This window comes from Belonocnema kinseyi, chromosome 5 (assembly GCF_010883055.1).
Source record: "Belonocnema kinseyi isolate 2016_QV_RU_SX_M_011 chromosome 5, B_treatae_v1, whole genome shotgun sequence".
Classification (NCBI taxonomy): Eukaryota; Metazoa; Arthropoda; class Insecta; order Hymenoptera; family Cynipidae; genus Belonocnema; species Belonocnema kinseyi.
In genome coordinates, this window is record NC_046661.1 from 9,516,480 (window position 1) to 9,525,300 (window position 8,821).

At 34.4% G+C, this 8,821-nt stretch overlaps 1 protein-coding gene and 2 long non-coding RNA genes across 4 annotated transcripts in view; 1 reads left to right on the forward strand and 2 right to left on the reverse strand.

The window, feature by feature from the left end:
• Window positions 1–8,588, reverse strand: part of LOC117173418 — a 19,441-nt gene extending 10,853 nt beyond the window's left edge. The window contains exons 1-2 of the long non-coding RNA XR_004467175.1: window positions 8,536–8,588; window positions 3,118–3,238 (exon numbers count right to left, since the gene is read on the reverse strand). This is a non-coding gene — a long non-coding RNA (uncharacterized LOC117173418). The remainder of the gene's footprint in view (window positions 1–3,117; window positions 3,239–8,535) is intronic.
• The window catches only part of LOC117173417, a 143,742-nt gene that overhangs the window by 97,806 nt on the left and 37,115 nt on the right, over window positions 1–8,821 (reverse strand). The window lies entirely within an intron of this gene.
• Window positions 6,580–8,821, forward strand: part of LOC117173416 — a 19,576-nt gene continuing 17,334 nt past the window's right edge. Inside the window, exon 1 of the mRNA XM_033361973.1 lies at window positions 6,580–7,042. The gene's annotated coding sequence lies outside the window, so the exon portion shown is untranslated. The remainder of the gene's footprint in view (window positions 7,043–8,821) is intronic.

Below are 8,821 nucleotides of genomic sequence, written 5' to 3' on the forward strand. Positions count from 1 at the left end.
GGCGAGAAAAAAAATTCTCTTTCATCACGACAACGCCCGAGTTCACACATGCTTCGTTTCAATGGCTAAAATTGAAGAACTAAAATTCGAATTGATTGAACATCCACCGTATTCACCAGATTTAGCCCCCAGTGATTTTTTCTTATTTCCAAACTTGAAAAAATGGCTCGGTGGACAGAGATTTCCAGACAAAGAAGACGTCATTGCCTCTGTAAGTGCTTATTTTGAGGAACTTCCGAAAACGCACTTTTCTGAAGGATTAAAAAAACTTGAAAAGCGATTGACCAAGTGTATAGAGCTCCAAGGAGATTATGTTGAAAAATAAAAAAGAATTTACCCAAAAAAAATTGTTTTTATACTTCATTCTAAGGACTTATTGAACTACCCTCGTAAGATGCAAATATTAACAAAAAGTAATCACATGCAGTCAAATTAAGCCGCAGAATAGAAAGAAGTGACTACAAAAATTGTATAAGGGGGGAATTGTTTAAGAGTATCAATCGGATGAAGTCAGACTTCTCAACTCTTCTTCCAGCTCTTTTTCCTGCTTTTTTCCCCTACAGATCACCTTAAACTCCTTTCTTATTTCTACGAACTCATCCCTTTCCGCAGTTCCTTCCTTCCACTTCCCTTACTTATTTTTCACCTTTCTCTTTATCATTTTACATTCCTATCCCACTACAACTTCACCATTCCTTTCTTCTTCTTCCTAAATACCTTCTTATGCACACACCCTTTCACCTTCTCTTTCAGATCCTCTCATATCGTCCACTGACTTCCCCTCAAAGCTTACGGTGCCCAACTGCTCCTGAGACTTCTCTATCGCCTCTCTCGTCCATGACAGCCTGTCCCCTAACGACCCTTCTTCCCCACCCTGCGTTCCGCCACACTCTCTTTTTATCCACAAACTTAATGGCTGATTGTCTGATTCCACCGTCCCTTCCACTGAAAATTTCTCTATCTTCTCCCACCCTTGCATATTCATGATCACATACTCTAGCACCGATGCCTCCATCTTACTCACATACGTGTATTCTCCCTCTTCGTCCTCTGTTACCATACCATTCGCCACCCCCCAGCCTCTGTCCTCCATCCAGTCTCTTAGAATATCCCCCTCTTTATTTATCATCTTATCCTTCGATTTCCTTTCAAAGCTCTCCCCTTCCCATCACAGTCACAAACTTATGCGTACCCCTCCTATCTTTACTGCCCTCATTTGCACGCCCCCCTCTTCCTATCCATGAACTTCTTCCTCTAATCCATCCCTAACCCTTGTTATAATTCCCCCACTAGCCCTTCCTTTCTCCCTACACCCGTCTCTTTTAGTCCAATCACATCAAATTCCTTAATACACTTCCAGAAATCCTCATCTTTCTTCTTTACCCCTGCTACGTTCCAGTACAGCACCTTTAACAGCACCTTGCACCTTTTACACCTTTCACCTTTTACAGCACCTTGCTTTACACCCGCCCCCTACTTCCCACGAAATAAATTCCCTTGCACTTCCTTCAACATCTCCTTCTCCTCGTCCCATACCCACATTATCTCACTATTTAGTAGGTTAGATACTATTTCAATTGAAATTTAATTTTTTATAATTAAATTAAATCAAGTGAAAAGACCCGCAGACTGGGTTCACTCTGATAAGTATTTACCTGAATTAACAGAAATTTATTGAACTACACGTGAAGCTCTGGAAGCATATTTTTCCAGTAGCAAATGTATGCTACATCGAATGGGTCAACTCGAGCCTAACCTAGAAATAAATCTAACCTAGCCTAACCTAACCTCACGAAACACAATTAAACTGATTGTGTTATCCCGTTGTGTTTGCGGTACCGTTTGAATCAACTTGAGCTTAACCTGCAAAGAGTTCAAACCTATCCTAACCTAAAAAAACCAGACCTAACCTAACCTAACTTCACGTAACACAATTAAACTCATTGTGTTGTCCCGTTGTGTTTGCGGTATCGTTTCATTTAGCTTCGGCTTAACCTACATAGAGGTTTAACCTATCCTAACCTAACAAAACCTGACCTAACCTAACCTAGCCGAATGAAATTCAACCACACGTGTAGCTATGTAAGCGTACGGTTCTCAGTCTTTAATGTGTGCTATATTTAATAGGTTAACTCGATCTTAACCTACAAATGAATCTAACTTAACAGAACCTAACGAAATTTTACTTAACGCAACACAACTTAACTTAAGTGTTCCCGTTGTAACAAAATAAAATTAATTTCATTGTACTACAGGTGGTTAAAAATTAAGATGCACATTACTCATTTGAAGAAACTTAGAACTACAATTAGAATTGAGATTAGGTTAGGCTAGGTTAGATTTATTTCTAGGTTAGGCTCGAGTTGACGTATTCGATGTAGCACACATTTGCTACTTGGAAAATATGCTTCCAGAGCTTTACGTGTAGTTCAATAAATTTCTGTTTATTCAGGTTCGGTGAGGTCAGGTTCTTTTGGGTAAAGTTATGTTAAATAAGTTGATATCAGGCAAGGGTTGATCCTTCACAGTTGTCGACATGTTTTTGAAGTGAAAATTTGCATCACTGGCATTATTTTGAAATTTATTTGCCTCAGTGCATGATTTTTCGTCATTTTTTGAGGTTATGGCTCAACCATGACGTGATGGGTGATTTTTGATACCGAATTTGAATTCAGCGCCCCAAAATCCATAGGAATACGTGTGTCTTGTTACCAGATCCGCACACTTTTTTTTTGTGTGGCTGTGTAATTTATACAAATGTTTGGGAATATTTATTAATGTTATAGTCATTTCAAAAATTTATTTTTATAAATTATTGTTATTCACGTCAGAACGCAATAACTTATTTGCATTTTACATGCAAAAAATTGTATTTATCTCTTTTAATTTACACTTTTTTGAAGTGCTTTGCTTTTAATAAATGGTAGTGAAAAATATGAAATAGACTTTCGCCCGCATATTTGACTTTCCTAAATGACAAAAGTTTCGTTCAGGAAACTTTTGTAAATATAAACACGAGTCATAGGTCTGTAGCCCCATCACTATCCGGTTTTTCTAATACAGACTTTGCCACAAGCGCAAGGGATTTTTATATGCTGATGAAATCGGAAAACTTACGTAGTTCATCTGGTCCATGTCTCCAGATGACAAAAGTTTCATCAACGTGACGAAACTAAAATTCCGATTTAATCTGGGATTCGTTGTAAAACATCGGCAAGATTCGTAGTTTTGCACATGACTGAAACCCGAAACACCTCCTTTTTATTATAATGAATCATCTTGTGTCCACGAATGTTTAAACGACATAAAAATCTGCAGAACTGTGATGTAGAATTTTGGCACTTCAATCTCAATAATTATCCTTAATGATATGAGAAAATAGGTAAAAGAAATATGTTGATATATTAGTTAAATTCAACTAATAATGCTCGACTCAGAGCCATGTTTATTTAAAAGATAATTAATAATTATTTAGCCCGTTTTGATTCACGAAAAGAAGAATCAAACTCTTCCATGTTTTCTTGTGATATTCATAAAAAGATAATATTTGAAGCATTTACATATAAATATATTAACAACCAATTAAATAAATACATGACGGATAAAAAAATAATTTGGAATAAAGAACTTTAGAAATAGACAAATCAGTCAATTCCAAACATCCTGAAAGAATTAAATCTATTAATAAATTTATCGTATGCATAAATTCAGATCACTAAAAACAAAGTTTTTACATCTATTTGAATTTCGCCGCTCTGAGCTGGTGCCGTCTCTATCACAACAGAAATGGAGCGTCGAGTGTTTAAGGGAGCAGTCGAGGCGAAGAAAAAAGCATGCTTACCTAGCACAGAGGTTACTTTTCTCAACAAGGCGGTTCCTTCTGGGTGGTTTCGGGAAATTATTTACCCACATAAATTTTAGAAAAATTCCCAACAAATTCTAAAAAAAGCAGTTATTATCATAGAATATCCAAGAGATTTTTCCCTATCAAATCTTGGGAAAATTTCATTCCATTTAGTTAATATTTCTAAAGAAATTTTGGGGAAATTTCTTATGAAAATTTGGAAAAGATCTCTAAACTGTGTGGAAATTAGCGCCAACAAAATTTTTGGGAAAACTACCGAGGAAAATGTTTACAGTGTGTATATCAACGCCTAACAATGACTTCGAACTTTGAATTGCCGCGAATTTAACTTTAAAAAAAAATCCTCATGCTGCCACCAAATCATCTATTATGTCCCGAGCAAAAGAAAAGTAGTATGAAAATTCAAGAATAGAGACCAGTTTTGCTTGGAAAGTTGAAATTGATTGCTTTGTCAAATAGCAAAATAACCCTGAATTTATTAGACATGCACAATATGAAATCGAAATCCTTTGCAAATGTCGTGATATTTTTAATTCAATGGCTTTTACAATGTTATTGCTTTAAAAAAAATTCCCTGGGAGGAGGTGGAATTTAAACTATCCCCTTCAGAACCTCTTCATAGATAAAATTACCTTTTCGTAGTACAATTCTAAACGGATTTTTATGTTTTGTTATATAGAAATAATCGTAACTCGAAGATTTTATTGACTTTAAATTCATTAAAACAGGACATAAATAAATGCAATATTTAAGTTAAAGCAATTTCGAGTGGTTTAAATGAAGGAAAAATTCCTTTTAATCTTATTATGAATAAAATTCATATTTCGTAATTTTCAGTGATCAGCTATATTCAATCTTTACCTTTTGTATTTAATATCACATGTGTTAATGTGCGATTACATATATTTAAAAATAGATATTGCCAAGTAATTATTTAAAACATTTTATTAAAAAAAGCATATTTCGCCTATTTTTGTATAGGTAGGTTTAATTTTTTTCAGAATCAATTATAATAAATGCCTTGCTAAAGACTCCTTGCTGTCATATTTTTTAAATTGCAGAGAATTTGCATTTGTTTAAACCATTTTTATACCAAAATTAGTAAAAATTGTCATTATTGTGCATTTGTTTATGAAAATTGTTCATATAATTACAAATTGTTTTCAATTTGAAAAATATGACAGCAAGGAGATTTTGTCGAGACATTGACCTATTGTTTTTGCAAAGAAAAATTAAGCATAATCATAAAAAATCCACTTGGCAGAATTTGCATTTATGTATAAAAATTGTTTCTATAATTAAATGTTTTTGTCAATATGAAAGTCTGAGTGCAATTTTGATATTGCATGTTTAGCTGCAGCGTACATGTGCTCAATGACTCGAAATAAAATCTATATTTTCGAGATATCAATTTCCAATCTAATTTCAGAGGATTATTCTGATTTATTGTGGAAATTTGATGAATGTGAAAAAGATTAATATTCCACAAATGTCAATACAATTTCCAAACGAAGAACATCACTAAAAATGATACGTGTGATGAGGAGGGCGATCAAGATAAACAGACTCAAGAGAAGCTATATTCTCGTAAAAAAATGTCTTTTGTTGAATTGTATAATCAATTATCGTTAATATTTACATTACCGCTGGAAATGATCGGGGCGACCAGCGCGAGTACTACCAAAAATCAGTGCTTACTTTTTAAAAGTGAGTTGTAGAGAATATTGCATGTCGAAAGTTTTTAAAAAATTCAAACATTTCTCGAATGCTGTACCTGGAATTTAACTTGTGGCTCGAACTAGAAAAATTATAGCATGAATTTTAAATTTGTACCAGACAGTATTTTGAGTCTTATCTTTCATTTAAGCTCCTTAAAACTAAAAAATCTTCTCGGATTATCGGCATACGACTAAAAATAGCGAAGCGTGTCTGGGACAAGTTTTAGTCGCTTAAGGAGCAAGCTTGGCTGACAGCGGTAATCGCCGACTGAAGCTCGACGCAGACACGCGTGGAAATATGTAGTCATATCAGAGATGAGGTTCTCTGGTCATATCTTGGGAAATTGTGAATACTTTTGGAGTTATAATGGCTTAAATTAAAGATCAGATTTTAAAGATTACGCCTAAAATATTTGTATTATGGCTCATTAGACGTGGAATTTTACAAGCTTTCCAACGATTTTTAAAGAACTTTCTCGCATCTTTCTTGAATGGGTAATCTCGTTTCAAAGTCAGCAGTTATTTTTGATAGTACTCGCGCTTGTCGTATCGATAATTTCTGAAGATCGTGTGCCGAATTTCTAAATTTTTGTAATTTGATTGAAAATTTGTTTGATACAGAGCACAAAATTAGCCGTTCCTTTTGCAAAGAAGGCGACAGACAAACAGAACTTCAACCTCAAATTGTCTCAATATATATCCAGGTCGATCCTCCACCAAACATGTTCTACACCTGTTGGATGTTCAATCGAAGACAAGGTATTAGAAGAAGTGCATTTGATACAAGAGGTTGAAGAATATGAAAGAAAAATAGAAGAATCCAAGAGAAAACTGCAGTTGATAAGAAACAAGAGGAACCAAGAATCGTGTATAAAAAATTCGAATCGAGAAAGCATCAGTAAGTTTTAGTATGTCTCTATGGTTACGCAATGTGGGTGGAAAATAATAAACTGTCATCCATTTTTGTGAATTAAAAGAATAATATAGAATTTCTTTGAATCTTGTTATCGCCTTTAATTCAGAAATGTAAAGTTATAAAAATTGAAACTTAAAAAGAAAATTCATCTTTATTTTAGAGACGAATGATAGTCATAAAATGAAAGATAGAACTTTTAATTTCAAAAAAAGAGAGTCACCACGGAGAAAATGAAAACCAATGAAATCGCCGCGAAAAAAATCACCAGAAAGAGAATCGCCGCAAACCGAATCGCCGGAAAAGGAATCGTCCCAAAGAGAATCGCTACGAAGAAAATCTATTCGTAGGGATATTTGCAAGGAAGATTAGATAATTATTCTTGATCAACAATTATTTTCAACTTCGGAATATCTCCATGCAGTGATTTACAACAGAAAAATATATATTCTTTAGAAATTTTTGAGCGTCGTTCCCTAGTGCGAAACGAAATTCCTGAAAAGCTTCAAGACTTGAGAGTAGAACTAGGCATTCTGTATGGTCGAGGTACGTTGTCAAAGGTCGAATCCATATTGATTACTGATTAATCGCGCAATTCAAAAGTGACAATGTTTTGCATACTGAAATAAAACTACACAGAAATTTTTTAATTTACAATATGAATTTAAACACTTCAATTTCTTATTTCTTTCTTTCTTCTGCCAGTATTATATCTGTGGAAAGATAGGGAATTTAACAGTTTTCAGAGAAATGTTGAAAGAAACCGGGCATTGTTTTCGAATCAATGAGTTTTCATGTATTTTATACAAACGTGAGCCATTTCAAAGTCGAAAATTAAACTCTTTATAACTTCGTAAATTACAAAAAAAGGTCCGTTTGATTTTAAAATTAAGAAATATCTTCGCGGAGTCCCATGAGGTTGACGTAAGGCGTGACTGTTCGGAAGGAACCGAGCAAACTCGAAAAGGTGGTTTCTAACAGTAGAAATTTCTTATCAACGAAAAGTAAGGGAATTTCAAAGTCGGGACTATTACTAGATAAGAATTTAACATCTACAAAGAAACATTTTTTTAAACGACTTTTCGGTTGAACAACCGTTTCAGTGAACAAAAATAAAGAGAAAATACGCCTGCTAAGAAAGAAAATTAGCATTAATTTTATTAGGTTAAAAACAAGAAGTAAAAATCTGGACAGTTAAAAAATAAAGAAATAAAGAAAAATATTATAGAGTTTATTCCTACAAATGGTCACTTTTGTGTATGTCGTAAGTCTTGAAAAGAATCAGGCAATCGCAAGATCACCTAGGCAATTAGTTAATGAAGTTAGCCATCTTTGAACTATACAGGGTGTTCCGCGAGTACTGTAGTTAATTTTGTGTGTGGGGGGGGGGGGAGGTGCACAAAAAAAGCAAAAAAGTCCGCGCACGCCACGCACGCTCACAAGCACATAGAAAAGTTTGTTTTTACTTTCGATTTTTATATAATCTTTCATATGCTGTTTGACTTCCAGTATAGTTGTGTAACAAAATCTGTCTAAAAAATGATAATTTTATATAACACCTGCATGATTTTAGCCCTTTTTCATGACTATTAAATGGGGCTAAATCTACTGATGAGAAAGTTTCCACAACAATAGAAAAGGAGGATGGGTAAAAGGTAAAAGGGGAAATAAAAATAATAAAAAGGGAGAAAGGAGAAATGGGAAGGGGAAATAGTACAAGGGGAAATGGAAAGGGGACAGGATAAATGGGGAAAGAGAAAAAGAGTAAAGGAGAAATAGGAAAGGAAAAAAGTGAAAGGGAAAATGGGACAGAGGAAAAGAGGAAAGGGGAAATGGGTAAAGTGTCGGAGGGAAAAAAAGGAAGAGGAAAAGGAAAAAGGAGAAAAGAAGAGGAAAAAGAAAAAAAGTGGGAATGAATAAGGGGAAAGAGGAAAAGTAAAAAGAAGAAATGGGAAAGAGAAAATCGGAAGGAGAAAGGGGTGAATTTCCTCAAACATGTCTGCTTGCAACATATTGATGTTATGACGGTTTTGCTTTACTTGTACAGCAGAGAGTTTTTCCTTGAGGTCAAAGAAGCTCAGAGAAATTCTCCGCAGGCACTCAGGTAGATATTTTTAAAGGTCCAGGAAGCTAGTTTAAATGGTCTGAAGGCTTTAAAATATCCTTTCCGAAATTGAAATAAGAATACGATCATAAATAACAAGCAGAGAGGCTATCTCAATGGAGTAGCCGACACTCAAGGGTCCTTTGTTAAGCTTTCGGATTAAAATTTAGAAGTAGATTTTTTTAATTTCATAGTTAACAGCCTAAAACATAATAATTCGG